Here is a 19,452-nt window from a genome sequence, read left to right as displayed (position 1 = left end):
AAGCAATTAGAGAAGGAAGAACAACAAAAAAAAAAACCCAAAGTTAGCAGAAGGAACGAAATCACAAAGATCAGATCAGAAATAAATGAAAAAGAAATGAAGGAAACGATAGCAAAGATCAATAAAACTAAAAGCTGGTTCTTTGAGAAGATAAACAAAATAGATAAACCACTAGCCAGACTCATCAAGAAAAAAATGAAGACTCAAATCAACAGAATTAGAAATGAAAAAGGAGAAGTATCAACTGACACGCAGAAATACAATGGATCATGAGACATTACTACAAACAACTATATGCCAATAAAATGGACAACCTGGAAGAAATGGATAAATTCTTAGAGAAGCACATCCTTCTGTGACTGAACCAGAAAGAAACAGAAAATATAAACAGACCAATCACAAGCACTGAAATTGAGACTGTTATTACAAATCTTCCAACAAATCTAAGCCCAAGACCAGATGGCTTCACAGGTGAATTCTATCAAACATTTAGAGAAGAGCTAACACCTTTCCTTCTAAAACTCTTCCAAAATATAGCAGAGGGAGGAACACTCCCAAACTCATTCTACGAGGCCACCATCACACTGATACCAAAACCAAAGATGTCACAAAGAAAACTACAGCCCAATATCACTGATGAACACAGATGCAAAATACCTCAACAAAAATACAGCAAACAGAATCCAGCAGCACATTAAAAGGATCATACACGATGATCAAGTGGGGTTTATCCCAGGAATGCAAGGATTCTTTAATATATGCAGATCAATCAATGTGATACACCATATTAACAAATTGAAGGAGAAAAACCATATGATCATCTCAATAGATGCAGAAAAGGCTTTCAACAAAACTCAACACCCATTTATGATAAAAACTCTCCGGAAAGTGGGTATAGAGGGAACTTACATCAACATAATAAAGGCCATGTATGACAATCCCCGGCCAACATTGTTCTCAATGGTGAAAAACTGAAACCATTTCCTCTAAGATCAGGAACAAGACAAGGTTGTCCACTCTCACCATTATTATTCAACATAGTTTTGGAAGTTTTAGCCACAGCAATCAGAGAAGAAGAAGAAATACAAGGAATCCAAATCGGAAAAGAACAAGTAAAGCTGTCATTGTTTGCAGATGACATGATACTATACATAGAGAATCCTAAAGATGCTACCAGAAAACTACTAGAGCTAATCAATGAATTTGGTAAAGTAGCAGGATACAAAACTAATGCACAGAAATCTCTTGCATTCCTATACACTAATGATGAAAAATCTGAAAGAGAAATTAAGGAAACACTCCTATTTACCACTGTGACAAAAATACAAAAAACCTAGGAATAAAACTACCTAAGGAGACAACAGACCTGTTTGCAGAAAATTATAAGACAGGTTGAAAGAAATTAAAGAAGATATAAACAGATGGAGAGATACACCATGTTCCTTGATTGGAAGAATCAACATTGTGAAAATGACTATACAACCCAAAGCAATCTACAGATTCAATGCAATCCCTATCAAACTACCAATGGCATTCTTCACAGAACTAGAACAAAAAATTTCACAATTTGTATGGAAACACAAAAGACCACGAATAGCCAAAGCAATCTTGAGAAAGAAAAATGGAGCTGGAGGAATCAGACTCCTTGACTTCAGACTATACTACAAAGCTACACTAATCAAGACAGTACAGTAGTGGCACAAAAACAGAAATACAGATCAATGGAACAGGATAGAATGCCCAGATATAAACCCATGCACATATAGTCACCTTATCTTTGATAACGGAGGCAAGAACATACAATGGAGAAAAGACAGCCTCTCCAATAAGTAGTGCTGGGAAAACTGGACAGCTACATGTAAAAGAATGAAATTAGAACACTCCCTAACACCATATACAAAAATAAACTCAAAATGGATTAAAGACCTAAATTTAAGACCAGACACTATAAAACTCTTAGAGGAAAATATAGGCAGAACACTCTATGACGTAAATCACAGCAAGATCCTTTTTGACCCACCTCGTAGAGAAATGGAAATAAAAACAAAAAAAAACAAATGGGACCTAATGAAACTGAAAAGCTTTTGCATAGCAAAGGAAACCATAAATAAGATGAAAAGACAACCCTCAGAATGGGAGAAAATATTTGCAAACCAAGCAACTGACAAAGGATTAATCTCCAAAATATACAAGCAGCTCATGCAGCTCAATATCAAAAAAACAAACAACCCCGTCCAAAAATGGGCAGAAGACCTAAAATAGACATTTCTCCAAAGAAGATATATGATTGCCAACAAACACATGAAAGGATGCTCAACATCACCAATCATTAGAGAAACGCAAATGAAAACGACAATGAGGTATCACCTCACACCAGTCAGAATGGCCATCATCAAAAAATCTACAAACAATAAATGCTGGAGAGGGTGTGGAGAAAATGGAACCCTCTTGCACTGTTGGTGGGAATGTAAATTGATACAGCTACTATTGAGAATAGTATGGAGGTTCCTTAAAAAACTAAAAATAGAACTACCATATGACCCAGCAATCCCACTATTGGGCATATACCCTGAGAATACCATCATTCAAAAGGAGTCATGTACCACAATGTTCACTGCAGCACTATTTTCAATAGCCAGGACATGGAAGCAACCTAAGTGTCCATCGACAGATGAATGGATAAAGAAATGTGGCACATATATACAATGTAATATTATTCAGCCATAGAAAGAAACAAAATTGAGCTATTTGTACTGAGGTGGATGGACCTAGATACTGTCACACAGAGTGAAGTAAGTCAAAAAGAGAAAAACAAAGACAGTATGCTAACACATATTAAAAAAAAAAAAAAAAACTGTTCTGATGAACCCAGGGGCAGGACAGGAATAAAGACACAGACATAGAGAATGGACTTGAGGACACAGGGAGGCCAAAGGGTAAGCTGGGACGAAGTGAGAGAGTGGCATGGACATATATACACTACCAAATGTAAAATAGATAGCTAGTGGGCAGTAGCTGCATAGCACAGGGAGATCAGCTTGCTGCTTTGAGACCACCTAGAGGGGTGGTATAGGGAGGGTGTGAGGGAGACACAAGAGGGAGGCCAATATGGCTATATCTGTATACGTATAGCTGATTCACTTTGTTATAAAGCAGGAACTAACACACTACTGTAAAGAAATTATACTCCAATAAAGATGTTAAAAAAAAAAGAAATGTCAGATTTTCACCATTATATTCTAAATGTGTTTTTATATAAAAATAATTAAAGGCAAGTTATTTGTTTTGAAAACCTACCTCCTGCCCTCACATTATATTTTGTCTGGTAAACAGATGTAAAAATAGCTCATTGCCACTTGCCAGGAATAGACTACAGACTACATGGAGATGGAGGCCCTTTGTGTCCTCCGTGCTTTTTGTAGAGGGGAAAGGGATCCATGCACTGTGCTTCCTGCGGGGAAGGGCACTTGCTGGAGGGAGGGCATTGAGAGGAAGAAGGAGCCAGAGTGTGGAGGAGACAGATAGCACTGAGTGGGTGCTGAGCCAATGAACAGGAGGTAAACTGTTCTTGTTACATCCTGCTGAGCACTTACGCAGTGGCTTCAGAATAAGTTATCACTGCCCTTCAATGTTCTCATTAGCTTAGCAATGTCAGGTGAAGAGGTTTGGACCCTTCCTTCTGATGCCCAGGGGAGGACTCAGTGTGAGCTAAGACACACTCAGGGGTCAGGTTACCAGACTAAAGGGGTCAGAAGTGCCCACATTTGATTCTGAGTCGACACAGACACTATAAGCAGACAGTGAGATCAGAAGAGATTGTAAATCCAAAATCAGGAACACAGATAGGAAAGAGTTTCTAAATGAGATCAGCATCCGAAAGAACTGGGAAATTTGTTCAGGAGAGCAATGTAATAAAGCAGAAAGGGTAATAACCTAGAAATCTGAAGACCTGGGTTCTAAACTAGGCTCCTTCGTATACTGCATGTTTGATCTTGGAGAGGTCATTTAGTTTTTAAGCATCAATCTCTTTTTCACTGAAGTTCTCAACTTCTCCAAGCCAGAATGTCTTCATCTGCACAATGGATAAAGGAACAAAATCTTTCTCATCTTGGTGTTTTAAGAAATAAATGATCTAACCCATCTAAAGACCCTAGCACATAGTGAGCATTCAATAAATGTTAATTGTTCCTGTTGTTACTCTTATCATTATTTCTATCTTGCAGGGATTCTCTACAGACCAGTCAAATGAGATAGTATGTCTAAGCCTAGGGCCTGGCTACACCAGTTCTCAGACCCTAAGCTTTGCCACCTGATGTAGTCTATCACAGTTGTCCACACTCATTTGATATCTGAGGAACCATCAATCTGAAGCCACGTAACAAGCTGTTGACAGCCCCAGAAACTGACGTTGTCAGCAGTGAATTGTACGAACAGGCAAGATGGTGATCATTCAGGGAGATGAAACTGACAGGAACACGGAGGGCTGGGACACCAGTAACATGCCCCTCCTAATTAATTGCCCGATTAAGGTCAAATCCAGTGTGATCAAGAGTAAAGTCTGCTAATTTGAAGTAAAATAAAACATGAACACTCACAGAAGAAGAAAGAAGGTAGAGAATTTGATAGTGATTACGAATTTGATAGTGATTACCACTGGCCTGAAGGACAACTTTTATTTTACTCTTTATACTTTCCTGCTTTCCAAATTTTCTGCAATGCACAGGCATTGGTAATATAATCAGAAAAAAGTTATAAAAGACAAAAATTAAAGTCTAGGTCCCTCTAAGTGGAAGAGACATAAGACCATATTGTAGGGGAGCAGAGGAAGTAGGGAATCTGAAGCTACATCCAATTAGTTTTTCATTCTTGCATCCCTTCTTTCTGTTTCCATAGTCACTTACCTCCCTATTCTGGATCTGTATCACCAGATTATTGTAAAACTATCTTGCAATGCATTTCCTCATTTCCAAGCCCCCTTTGAAGCCGTCCCTCCCACACAGCAAGAACACATCCTGCAGCAAACACCATCTTTGCCAGTCACCTCCTGTTCAGTCACTTATAATGACGTCCTGTCACATCGGATATCACTCAACAGTTGTCCACTGTCGAATATATCTTCTTAACCATTCCTCTGCTATATTTTCTTCTCCATTTCTATTTCTAACTAAAACTTAATGAGGCCTCTAAGCTTCAGCTAAACCAGAGGTTCTCAAAGTGTGGTCTGTGGACCAGCAGTGTCAACATCACTTGGGAACTTGAAATGCCACTTTTGACCCCACCTCAGACCCCAGAATCAGAAATTCTGTGGTTTATCAAGCTGTCCAGGTGTTCCTGATACATGGTAAAGTTTGAGAGGCAAATTTAAAGCACTCAGCTAAACTGACCTGCCAACTCCTTTCAAATGTTGCTTGTTCATTCTCACCAGGTCACCTTTATACACGGTGTGGGGGCTTTGCAATGAATCAACTTGGGTAAGATGAACTATATTTTGCAGCATTTCCTTACCTGTAGGTTTCCCGATAGGCTGGGAGACCAGATTCAAGTGTAAGGGTTGGAGGGTGGAAGTCAAGCAGCCGCCATTTTGTAGCTCACACATGGTGTCACTTGCCTGTCGATTTGCTTTGTGGGTGTGGGGTGGCAGCTGGGTGTGCAACTGCTTCCCCTACCCCTGAATCCTCCTTCACCTTCTCTAACTCCTGGGCCAGATGGGCATTAAGCTCCGTGATGAGGGGCCCCAGCTTCACCTGTGGACACACACCGTCAAAGTCAGAGGCAGTAAGAATGATGAGTTTGTGGGTTCCCATTGCTCTCCCCATCTTATACCCATCTTCTCCTCCCCACTGTACGGTGTATGGACTCCAGTCTCCTGCATCAGATGAAAAGACAACAGCCTTATAGCAACAGCTGTCAGTGAGGTAGATGGCTCTTCCCCTGAAGGAAAGGTGAAAGGCAAGGGTATAGGGAGAGGTTTCTCTGACCTCCACCGCAAACCTCACTAAGTCCCCAGTTTTTTCTCCACACTCTTGTATGCTCAGGGGAATTCAGTTCAAATCTGACCTCAAGGAAGTCTTCCACATAAATCCTATTCCAATTCTATTCTTTCTTTTTTAATTCTGAAAGGTGTGTCGTCCTCCTTTGTAGTCTATCTGTTAATCATTCTCAAGCTGTTTCACATAATATCCTTGCTATGTCCCCACATCTAGATTATGAGCAACTTTTGGCCAGTAACCAAAAGGTTTTTGCCACCACCCTTCCCCCACCCCCAGTAAAGCAAATTCTATTTATTATGTTTTGTAATGTCGCCTTATTTCCCTAGGCTTCCTATTCTTCCTGGACATTATTCATCACTCTCAATGTTTCATAAGTAGACTGATGATATTCAAATATATATCTTCTATCCGGACCTCTTTCCTGAACTTCAAGCCATATATCTAATTGCTACTGGACATCTCCACATGGATATCCCTCGGGTTTCTCTTTTTCTTTTCCAACAAGCTCAAAACTGAACCTTTCAACCAATTCCAATGTTTCTGTGTTTTAGATCTAAGAGAAATGTACCTCTATCCACCCAGTTTGCCAAACTCAAGCTATGATCTCTGTGTTATCCTAGATGCCTCACTCTTTCTTTCCCCCTAAATCCAGTCATATTACTGAATAATCTAAATTCTTCCTCCTTGATCCTATTTACTTTTTCCCTTGTACGTATTAGGTACAATGTGCAAAATGGTTAAAATGATGGACTACAAAAACAGACTCAGGTAGACAAATTCTAGTTCTATTGATTATTATGTACTAAGCCTCAGTTTCCTCATCTGTAAAATAGGAAGATAATTGTACCTATCTCAAATGATTGTTGTGTGTATTAACACACACAACTCTTATGAAGCCATATATAGTCCCTGTCACATGGGAAATACTGTATTTAATAAATATTAGCTATTATGATTCCTTCTGCTATTACTCAAAGCCAGGTCACAGTCTCTTTCCTTGATTATATTACAGCTTCCTAATTGGTTTCCTTGTCACCAGACTTTCTTCTCTTTCTCAATTATAGATGTAGAATTTTATAAAATGTCATAAGCAATTTCTAAAATACCATTAATTATTCTTTAAAATACCACATATATTTTATGATGGTATTTAAAGTATATCAATGTTTCAGATGTGATAAACTAGATTAACAAATTTATATGGTCTGAGTGCCAAGAACTAGTGGGTTTGGTGTGAGCCCCAATTCTTGCTTTTGGAATTTTAAGTCAGAGAGGCACCAGTGCACAGACTTCCTGAAACATCCGTGAAGAGCCCCAGTATTCATAAGGTGGATATACCATACTGCTACTGAGTTATTAAGCAGGTAGCTTTTTTTTTTCCCCCTAGGGCAACATACGGATGCCTGTAACTTTTCTACTTTTCTCCATCATTCAGATTGGAATGTCCTAGGATTGCAGTAAGAAGATTCACCATATCCTTGTGAAGAGATATGCCTTTGATTCTGACCGAGACAGACAGACTTAACAGCTGCACAGCAGATGGCCCTCAGTCATGTTTTAGGTGACTGTTTCGATTGAATATTATAAAACTGGATGAAATTCTGCCAATTTCCCCTTGCAATTACAGAAGTGTGGAGTGAGGAAGTAAAAAGATTTAGTGTTCATTAAAGTGAGCATCCTTAATAAAGTCTATGCTTTCTATTTCTGAAAAGCTGCATGTTTTCGTGTAGCACCAGAGCACTTGTACCTCTAATAAGCTCTGGCCTGTATTAAAATGATTTATATATGTTGTTTACCTTCCCCACTAGACTGTGACTTGAAAGCAATATTATGTCTGATCCATCTTTGTACTCCAGCACCTTGCACACTCTCTTGCCTACAGTATGTGCTCAATGAATACTGAATTAATGAACAATCCGATGAATAAATATGCCATTGAAATTTTCAAAATTAATTCATACTTTATAATGAAGAGGAGAGAGTCACTATTTAAAGGTACTCTGTGGAAAATTGTTATGTATAATGCCAAATCTCCTCATTGTTTATCATATATTTCATACATCAAGTTTACTTAATTTAATACAATTCAAAAATGTACATATTGAGCATCTGTTGCCTTCCATTGATGATAAGGTACTGAGATACAAAGAAGAATGAGACATGGTCCCTGTGGCAAATTTCACTTTCTGCTCTTTTTACAATGGGATTGACTGACACCCTTCCTATGGAGTGGCAGGGTCCATGTTCCCTCCCATGAAGATGAGTGGGATTTCATGACTGCTCCATCTAATAGAACATGGCAGAAGTGATGAAATGTGCCCTTTGACGCTAGGTCACATAAAGGATTCAGGCTTTGCCTTACTCTCTTAATCAGGACACTCTCCATCTTGGAAGCCAGCCACCATGCTGTGAGGAAGCCCAAACTAGCCCACACAGAGAGTGCAGAGACCACACTAGAGAGGTTCACATAAATCTATAGAGAGAGGTCCTGCCTTCTACCCACTAGATGACAGTAGCATCCCTCCTCCAAGTTATGACAATCAAAAATGATTCCATGGAGCTTCCCTGGTGGCGCAGTGGTTGAGAGTCTGCCTGCCGATGCAGGGGACACGGGTTCATGCCCCGGTCCGGGAAGATCCCACATGCCGTGGAGCGGCTGGGCCCGTGAGCCATGGCCGCTGAGCCTGTGCGTCCGGAGCCTGTGCTCCGCAACAGGAGAGGCCACAACAGTGAGAGGCCCGCGTACCGAAAATAAATAAATAAATAAATAAATGATTCCAGACATTGCCAAATGTTCCCTGGGGAGAAGGCAAAATCACCCCCAGTTGAGAACCACTGCCTTAAATGATTCCAGAACCCAGCCTTTGAGCTGCCCCACCTGACTTCAAGTGGAAAGGAAATGAGCTATCCTTGCTGAGCCCTGCCCAAACTGGAGATTTATGAGAAGAACAGATATTGTTATTATAAGCCAATAAGTTGTGGAATGGTATGTTGCAAAGTATTAAATAATGGGAAAAGCGCCTGACCTCAAGGGACTGTTTTTCCCCTGTAGGGTGGAAAGCAACTGTGAAACTAAATAATCACTATTCTACAACAAGCACTTATAAAGTTTACTGTAAAGTTTTGCTTACGTGGCATACCTTGAATAGAAGTGTGTGGGTGAGAGGGAGAGGTTGTGTGTGTATATTCAAAGGGGCAGCCCTCTGATATCGAAGGCCTGGTCTGTGGTCATACTGAGCTATTAGAGCATCTATGTTAACCTAATTTCTGTATATATATAATTACACTGTCTTCCTAATTTGCTCATGCACTTTCAACTGGAAGTGGTGAACACCGGATTCTTAAATAACTCCACATCATTAAGGTCACCTACAGGAACACACATCTTGTTTTCCTGTAAGCTGCATTAGATGACTCAGTGCCAGCATATCTGGAGCAACTGTGAGATAATGTTCTGATAAGAGCTGTGGCAGGGTCAAGTTTGGTCTTTATGGCGCTTACAATTTATCTTCAGATAAATTGATAAAATTTACCTTCATCAGGAAAAAGTCTTGGATACAAAGTGTGGATATGCAGTGACTCAATATAAAATAGATATGCTAAATTTATAGAGGTTTTTTTAAAGAATTTAAAATTAAGATAATATATGATAATATGTATACCTAGAATTTGGTTTTACATAATTACAATGAGTAGTGTGGCCTCAAGAGTAGAAGCTGTGTCTTATTTGTAATAACAGCAGTGGCTACGATATTGACTACTTGGCCGTGGTCTCTGCACAGTGTTATGCTGTGGGGTTAATCCTCACCATAGCCCGGCAACTGCAGTTCAAAGGAGTTAAATGACTTGCCAAAGAGCTCGTGGGATTTGAAGCCTTATTTCTCTGACTCCTAAGCCTGTTGTCTTTCCACAATACCTGCTCCCTTTATCTTTGTGTCCTCGCTAGTCAACACAATGTGTAGTACATTGCTAGACATTCAAATGAGTTTGTAGTTGTTGATTTAAAAAAATACTTTGATCACAAATGCAGCAGCTCGGTATGGAAAAGAGACAATATGGTCTATTGGATTGATCATTATGATGGTCAATCTATGTTTGTTGATTGCCACACTATAGAGGAGTCACCAAATAATTGATTATTCTAGATACTAAGCCAACTGAATCAGCTTGACTATGCAGTATGACTGACTGCCTAGTAATCAGCCACTGAATGGCAAAGCTCATCTATGTAGACATACCCTTAAAAGGGCCTGCTGTACTAACTCATTATTTTCTTGTTTTATGAAGGGAATGTTGTTTCTGGAAGGAGAAACAGAAGTCAGCATAGGGCTTTCCTGGTAGCACAGTGGTTAAAGACTCCGCCTGCCAATGCAGGGGTCAAGGGTTCAAGCCCTGGTCGGGGAAGATCCCACGTCACAGAGCAGCTAAGCCCATGGGCCACAACTACTGAGCCTGTGCTCTAGAGCCCGCGAGCCACAACTACTGAAGCACACAGGCCTAGAGCCCATGCTCCACAACAAGAGAAGCCACCACAATAAGAAACCTGCACACCGCAACGAAGAGTAGCCCCCGCTCGCTGCAACTAGAGAAAGCCCATGCACAGCAATGAAGACCCAACACAGCCAAACATAAATAAACAAAATAAATAAAGTAAAAAAAAAAAGTCAGCATAAGCTCTTTCTCATAAGGAAAGGGATAAGCTGGTTGAGAGAGGCTGCATCTAATGAATATATGCATAAAATATACTGAATGTACAAGGCTAACCGATAAAAAAACATCCCAATTAGATTGTGAATTGTTATTAATATAGGGTGATGCCCACAAAAGGTGAATGAATAAATGAATGAAAAATTGAATAACTGATATATAAATAAATAATGAAAACAGTAGCCCAAACTACTCAGAGGCACTGTCGACTGACACCCAATAATATAACTGCAAAATGAACTTGTCAGGAGAATATCTATACACAGACCAACTGCAAACAATGGCCATTTATATGTCAAACTGGTTGATGATAACTGGTGGTTTGAATTAAGCCTTCGTTTTCTTCAAAGCTGTTTCCTGCTTCACATGGGTCATTATGAACTTTACATTCAGACTTAAGAACCATGCTGTGGATCCACTTCAGTTTTAGTCAGAAAGTGGCAGAGGTACAATGCAGGGCCCAAGCATTTAAAGCCTAGTTATTCAGAAGCCGGTTAGGGCCTAAATCCACTTCAGTTTTAGTCAGAAACTGGGTGAGGTAGAATCCAGGGCCTAAGCATTCTAAAGCCTAGTTATTCAGAAGAGGGGGGCTTCCGGGAAGATGGCGGAAGAGTAAGACGCGGAGATCACCTTCCTCCCCACAGATACACCAGAAATACATCTACACGTGGAACTCCTACAGAACACCTACTGAACGCTGGCAGAAGACCTCAGACCTCCAAAAGGCAAGAAACCCCCCACGTACCTGGGTAGGGCAAAAGAAAAAAGAAACAACAGAGACAAAAGAATAGGGACGGGACCTGCACCAGTGGGAGGGAGCTGTGAAGGAGGAAAAGTTTCCACACACTAGGAAGCCCCTTCGCGGGCGGAGACTGCGGGTGGCGGAGGGGGAAAGCTTCGGAGCCGCGGAGGACAGCATAGCAACAGGGGTGCGGAGAGCAAAGCGGAGAGATTCCCTCACAGAGGATCGGTGCTGACCAGCACTCACCAGGCCGAGAGGCTTGTCTGCTCACCCGCCGGGGCGGGCGGGGCTGGGAGTTGAGGCTCCGGCTTCGGTCGGAGCGCCAGGAGAGGACTGGGATTGGCGGCGTGAACACAGCCTGCAGGGGGTTAGTGCGCCACGGCTAGCCGGGAGGGAGTCCGGGGAAATGTCTGGACCTGCCGAAGAGGCAAGAGACTTTTTCTTCCCTCTTTTGTTTCCTGATGCGCGAGGAGAGGGGATTAAGAGCGCTGCTTAAAGGAGCTCCAGAGACGGGCGCGAGCTGCGGCTAAAAGCGCGGACCCCACAGATGGGCATGAGACGCTAAGGCTGCTGCTGCCGCCACCAAGAAGTCTGTGTGCGAGCACAGGTCACGCTCCACACCTCCCTTCCGGGGAGCCTGTGCAGCCCGCCACTGCCAGGGTCCCGGGATCCAGGGACAACTCTCCAGGAAGAACGCACGGCACGCCTCAAGCTGGTGCAACGTCACGCCGGCCTCTGACGTCGCAGGCTCGCCCCGCACTCCGTGCCCCTCCCTCCCCGCCCCTCCCTCCCTCCCGGCGGCCTGAGTGAGCCAGAGCCCCCGAATCAGCGGCTCCTTTAACCCCGTCCTGTCTGAGCGAAGAACAGATGCCCTGCGGCGACCTACATGCAGAGGCGGGGCCAAATCCAAAGCTGAGCCCCAGGGAGCTGTGAGAACAAAGAAGAGAAAGGAAAATCTCTCCCAGCAGCCTCAGAAGCAGCAGATTAAAGCTCCACAATCAACTTGATGTACCCTGCATCTGTGGAATACATGAATAGACAAAGTCATCCCAAATTAAGGAGGTGGGCTTCGAGAGCAAGATCTATGATTTTTTCCCCTTTTCCTCTTTTTGTGAGTGTGTATGTGTATGCTTCTGTGTGAGATTATGTCTGTATAGCTTTGCTTCCACCGTTTGTCCTAGGGTTCTATCCGTCCGTTTTTTTTTCTTAATAATTATTTTTTTATTTTAATAACTTTATATTTTACCTTACTTTATTTTACTTTATCTTCTTTCTTTCTTTTTTCCTTCCTTCCTCCCTCCTTTCTTTCTTCTTTCTTTCTACCTCTACTAATTCTTTCTTTCTACTTTTTCTCCCTTTTATTCTGTGCCATGTGGATGAAAGGCTCTTGGTGCTGCAGCCAGGAGTCAGTGCTGTGTCTCTGAAGTGGGAGAGCCAACTTCAAGACACTGGTCCACAGGAGACCTCCCAGCTCCATGTAATATTAAACAGTGAAAATCTCCCAGAGATCTCCATCTCAACACCAACACCCAGCTTCACTCAACGACCAGCAAGATATAGTGCTGGACATCCTATGCCAAACAACTAGCAAGACAGGAACACAACCCCACCCATTAGCAGAGAGGCTGCCTAAAATCATAATATGCCCACAGACACCCCAAAACACACCACCAGACGTGGACATGCCCACCAGAAAGACAAGATCCAGCCTCATCCACCAGAACACAGGCACTAGTCCCCTCCACCAGGAAGCCAACACAACCCACTGAACCAACCTTAGCCCCTGGGGACTGACACCAAAAACAATGGGAATTACGAACGTGCAGCCTGAAAAAAGGAGACCCCAAACACAGTAAGATAAGCAAAATGAGAAGACAGAAAAACACACAGCAGATAAAGGAGCAAGATAAAAACCCAACAGACCTAACAAATGAAGAGAAAATAGGCAGTCTACCTGAAAAGGAATTCAGAATAATGATAGTAAAGATGATCCAAAATCTTGGAAACAGAATGGACAAAATGCAAGAAACATTTAAAAGGACCTAGAAGAACTAAAGATGAAACAAACAATGATGAGCAACACAATAAATGAAATTAAAAATACTCTAGATAGGATCAATAGCAGAATAACTGAGGCAGAAGAACGGATAAGTGACCTGGAAGATAAAATAGTGGAAATAGTCAGTGCTGTGTCTCTGAAGTGGGAGAGCCAACTTCAAGACACTGGTTCACAGGAGACCTCCCAGCTCCATGTAATATTAAACAGTGAAAATCTCCCAGAGATCTCCATCTCAACACCATCACCCAGCTTCACTTCACTGCAGAGCAGAATAAAGAAAAAAGATTGAAAACTGAGGACAGTCTCAGAGACCTCTGGGACAACATTAAACACACCAACATTCGAATTATAGGGGTTCCAGAAGAAGAAGAGAAAAAGAAAGGGACTGAGAAAATATTTGAAGAGATTATATAGTTGAAAACTTCCCTAATATGGGAAAGGAAATAGTTAATCAAGTCCAGGAAGCAGAGTCCCATATGGGATAAATCCAAGGAGAAATACGCCAAGATACATATTAATCAAACTGTCAAAAACTAAATACAAAGAAAACATATTAAAAGCAGCAAGGGAAAAACAACAAATAACACACAAGGGAATCCCCATAAGGTTAACAGCTGATCTTTTAGCAGAAACTCTGCAAGCCAGAAGGGACTGGCAGGACACATTTAAAGTGATTAAAGAGAAAAACCCACAACCAAGATTACTCTACGCAGCAAGGATCTCATTCAGATTTGATGAAGAAATTGAAACCTTTACAGACAAGCAAAAGCTGAGAGAGTTCAGCACCACCAAACCAGCTCTGCAACAACTGCTAAAGGAACTTCTCTAGGCCAGAAACACAAGAAAAAGAAAAGACCTACAATAACGAACCCAAAACAATTAAGAAAATGGGAATAGGAACATACATATCGATAATTACCTTAAATATTAATGGACTAAATGCTTCCACCAGAAGACACAGATTGGCTTAATGGATACAAAAACAAGACCCATATATTTGCTGTCTACAAGAGACCCACTTCAGACCTAGAGACACTTACAGACTGAAAGTAAGGGGATGGAAAAACATATTTCATGCAAATGGAAACCAAAAGAAAGCTGGAGTAGCAATTTTCATATCAGACAAAATGGACTTTAAAATAAAGACTATTAGAAGAGACAAAGAAGGACACTACATAATGATCAAGGGATCGATCCAAGAAGAAGATATAACAATTGTAAATATTTATGCACCCAATATAGGAGCACCTCAATACATAAGGCAAATACTAACCAACATAAAAGGGGAAATCGACAGTAACACATTCATCGTAGGGGACTTTAACACCCCACTTTCACCAATGGACAGATCATCCAAAATGAAAATAAATAAATAAGGAAACACAAGCTTTAAATGATATATTAAACAAGATGGACTTAATTGATATTTATAGGACATTCCCTCCAAAAACAACAGAATACACATTTTTCTCAAGTGCTCATGGAACATTCTCCAGAAGAGATCATATCTTGGGTCACAAGTCAAGCCTTGGTAAATTTAAGAAAATTGAACTTGTTTCAAGTATCTTTTCTGACCACAACGCTATATAACTAGATATCAATTACAGGACAAGATCTGTAAAAAATACAAACACATGGAGGCTAAACAATACACTACTTAATAACGAAGTGATAACTGAAGAAATCAAAGAGGAGATCAAAAAAATACCTAAAAACAAAAAACACTGGAGACACGATGACCCAAAACCTATGGGATGCAGCAAAAGCACTCTAAGAGGGACGTTTATAGCCATACAATCCTACCTTAAGAAACAGGAAACATCTCGAATAAACAATCTAACCTTGCACCTAAAGCAATTAAAGAAGAACAAAATAAACCCAAAGTTAGCAGAAGGAAAGAAATCATAAAAATCAAATCAGAAATAAATGAAAAAGAAATGCAGGAAACGATAGCAAAGATCAATAAAAGTAAAAGCTGGTTCTTTGAGAAGATACACAAAATTGATAAACCATTAGCCAGACTCATAAGAAAAAAAGGGAGAAGACTCAAATCAATAGAATTAGAAATGAAAAAGGAGTAGTAACAACTGACACTGCAGAAATACAAAACATCATGAGAGATTACTACAAGCAACTCTATGCCAATAAAATGGACAACCTGGAAGAAATGGACAAATTCTTAGAAATGCACAACCTGCCAAGACTGAATCAGGAAGAAATAGAAAATATGAACAGACCAATCACAAGCACTCAAATTGAAACTGTGATTAAAAATCTTCCAACAGACAAAAGCCCAGGACCAGATGGCTTCACAGGCGAATTCTACCAAACATTTAGAGAAGACCTAACACCTATCCTTCTTAAACTCTTCCAAAATATAGCAGAGCGAGGAACGCTCCCAAACTGATTCTACGAGGCCACCATCAGCTTGATACCAAATCCAGACAAGGATGTCACAAAGAAAATTACAGACCAATATCACTGATGAACATAGATGGAAAAATCCTCAACAAAATACTAGCAAACAGAATCCAACAGCACATTAAAAGGATCATACACCATGATCAAGTGGGGTTTATTCCAGGAATGCAAGGATTCTTCAATATATACAAAACAATCAATGTGATAAACCATATTAACAAATTGAAGAAGAAAAACCGTATGATCATCTCAATAGATGCAGGGAGAGCTTTCGACAAAATTCAACACCCATTTATGATAAAAACCCTCCAGAAAGTAGGCATAGAGGGAACTTTCCTCAACATAATACAGGCCATATATGACAAACCCACAGCCAACATCGTCCTCAATGGTGAAAAACTGAAACCAATTCCACTAAGATCAGGAACAAGACAAGGTTGCCCACTCTCACCACTGTTATTCAACATAGTTTTGGAAGTTTTAGCCACAGCAATCAGAGAAGAAAAGGAAATAAAAGGAATCCAAATTGGAAAAGAAGAAGTAAAGCTGTCACTGTTTGCAGATGACATGATACTATACATAGAGAATCCTAAAGATGCTACCAGAAAACTACTAGAGCTAATCAATGAATTTGGTAAAGTAGCAGGATACAAAATTAATGCACAGAAATCTCTGGCATTCCTATACACTAATGATGAAAAATCTGAAAGTGAAATCAAGAAAACACTCCCATTTACCATTGCAACAAAAAGAATAAAATATCTAGGAATAAACCTACATAGGGAGACAAAAGACCTGTATGCAGAAAATATAAGACACTGATGAAAGAAATTAAAGATGATACAAATAGATGGAGAGATATACCATGTTCTTGGATTGGAAGAATCAACATTGTGAAAATGACTCTACTAACCAAAGCAATCTACAGATTCAATGTAATCCCTATCAAACTACCACTGGTATTTTTCACAGAAGTAGAAGAAAAAATTTCACAATTTGTATGGAAACATCAAAGACCCCGAATAGCCAAAGCAATCTTGAGAACGAAAAACGGAGCTGAAGGAATCAGGCTCCCTGAATTCAGACTATACTACAAAGCTACAGTAATCAAGACAGTATGGTACTGGCACAATAACAGAAAGATCAATGGAACAGTATAGAAAGCCCAGAGATTAACCCCCGCATATATGGTCACCTTATCTTTGATAAAGGAGGCAGGATGTACAGTGGAGAAAGGACAGCCTCTTCAATAAGTGGTGCTGGGAAAACTGGACAGGTAAATGTCAAAGTATGAGATTAGATCACTCCCTAACACCATACACAAAAATAAGCTCAAAATGGATTAAAGACCTAAATGTAAGGCCAGAAACTATCAAACTCTTAGAGGAAAACATAGGCAGAACACTCTATGACATAAATCACAGCAAGATCTTTTCTGACCCACCTCCCAGAGAAATGGAAATAAAAACATAAATAAACAAATGGGACCTAATGAGACTTTAAAGCTTTTGCACAGCAAAGGAAACCATAAACGAGACCAAAAGACAACGCTCAGAATGGGAGAAAATATTTGCAAATGAAGCAACTGACAAAGGATTAATCTCCAAAATTTACAAGCAGCTCATGCAGCTCAGTAACAAAAAAACAAACAACCCAATCCAAAAATGGGCAGAAGACCTAAATAGACATTTCTCCAAAGAAGATATACAGGCTGCCAACAAACACATGAAAGAATGCTCAACTTCATTAATCATTAGAGAAATGCAAATCAAAACTACAATGAGATATCATCTCACACCCGTCAGAATGGCCATCATCAAAAAATCTAGAAACAATAAATGCTGGAGAGGGTGTGGAGAAAAGGAAACCCTCTTGCACTGTTGGTGGGAATGTAAATTGATACAGCCACTATGGAGAACAGTATGGAGGTTCCTTAAAAAACTACAAATAGAACTACCACATGACCCAGCAATCCCACTACTCGGCATATACCCTGAGAAAACCGTAATTCAAAAAGAGTCATGTACCAAAATATTCATTGCAGCTCTATTTACAATAGCCCGGAGATGGATACAACCTAAGTGTCCATCATCGGATGAATGGATAAAGAAGATGTGGCACATATATACAATGGAATATTACTCAGCCATAAAAAGAAACAAAATTGAGCTATTTGTAATGAGGTGGATAGACCTAGAGTCTGTCATACAGAGTGAAGTAAATCAGAAAGAGAAAGACAAATACCATATGCTAACACATATATATGGAATTTAAGAAAAAAAAATGTCATGAAGAACCTAGGGGTAAGACAGGAATAAAGACACAGACCTGGGATTCCTGGTGGCACAGTGGTTGAGAGTCCTCCTGCCGATGCAGAGGATGCGGGTTCATGCCCTGGTTCTGGAGGATCCCACGTGCCGCCGAGCGGCTGGGCCCGTGAGCCATGGCCGCTGAGCCTGCGCGTCCGGCGGCTGTGCTCCGCAACGGGAGAGGCCGCAACAGTGAGAGGCCCGCATACCGCAAAAAAAAAAAAAAAAGACACAGACCTACTAGAGAATGGACTTGAGGATATGGGGAGGGGGAAGGGTAAGCTGTGACAAAGCAAGAGAGAGGCATGGACATATATACACTACCAAACGTAAGGTAGATAGCTAGTGGGAAGCAGCCGCATAGCGCAGGGAGATCAGCTTGGTGCTTTTTGACCACCAGGAGGGGTGGGATAGGGAGGGTGGGAGGGAGGGAGACACAAGAGGGAAAAGATATGGGAACATATGTATATGTATAACTGATTCAGTTTGTTATAAAGCAGAAACTAACACACCATTGTAAAGCAATTATACTCCAATAAAGATGTAAAAAAAAAATTAAAAGAATCATGCTGTTTATTTACGCGTGTGTGAGAAAGAGAGATAGAATGAAAGAGAGAGACCAACCTGTGGAAGTACTTCTGCCAGATACACTGTCAACTTCTCATAGCCTAGATTCTTTCTGATAGCTTATGGCTCTGATCACATGGTTTGGAGCTACACATAACAGAATCTTTCACCTGAGCAGCAAACAGCAACTAAACCTCTCCTCTCTTCCTGAAATAGCAAAAGTGAGGAGGAAAGACAGGTTCAATAGTTCTCAACAGGGGGTGTTCTCTTAGGGGGTGCTGGAAAATGTGGGGGGAATTTGGAGTTGCCACAGTGACAGGGAGCAGGAATGGTATTTAATGGATGAATGCCAGGAAAGGAAAACATCCTGCAATAGACAGGACAGCTTTCCAAAAGGAACAATTTCCCCGCTCCAAATAAGAATATTAATGAGAAATACTAGACAATTCTCTTTTGAAACTTCACAGGCCTCTTGTACAATATCAGCAACAAGAACCAAACTCAAGCCATAATTATGTAGAGGCAACACGCCAGGATTTGCCCTTAAGAATTTTCCTGAACTGAAGCAAAGAAAAACCCTATGGTTACTTCTAAAACCTCTGAACTCTTCTCAACTTTAGGGACAGCACCTCTGAGTTGCTAGAGGCTTTAGAAATT

At 40.7% G+C, this 19,452-nt stretch overlaps 1 long non-coding RNA gene across 1 annotated transcript in view; it reads right to left on the bottom strand.

Moving 5' to 3' along the window:
* Window positions 1-5,509: 5,509 nt before the first annotated feature.
* The window catches only part of LOC307186813, a 44,222-nt gene continuing 30,279 nt past the window's right edge, over window positions 5,510-19,452 (bottom strand). The window contains exon 3 of the long non-coding RNA XR_013828470.1: window positions 5,510-5,744. This is a non-coding gene — a long non-coding RNA (uncharacterized lncRNA). The remainder of the gene's footprint in view (window positions 5,745-19,452) is intronic.

The sequence above is a fragment of the Stenella coeruleoalba genome (assembly GCF_951394435.1).
Source record: "Stenella coeruleoalba genome assembly, chromosome: 5".
NCBI lineage: Eukaryota > Metazoa > Chordata > Mammalia > Artiodactyla > Delphinidae > Stenella > Stenella coeruleoalba.
This window is presented reverse-complemented; position numbering and strand designations above follow the sequence as displayed.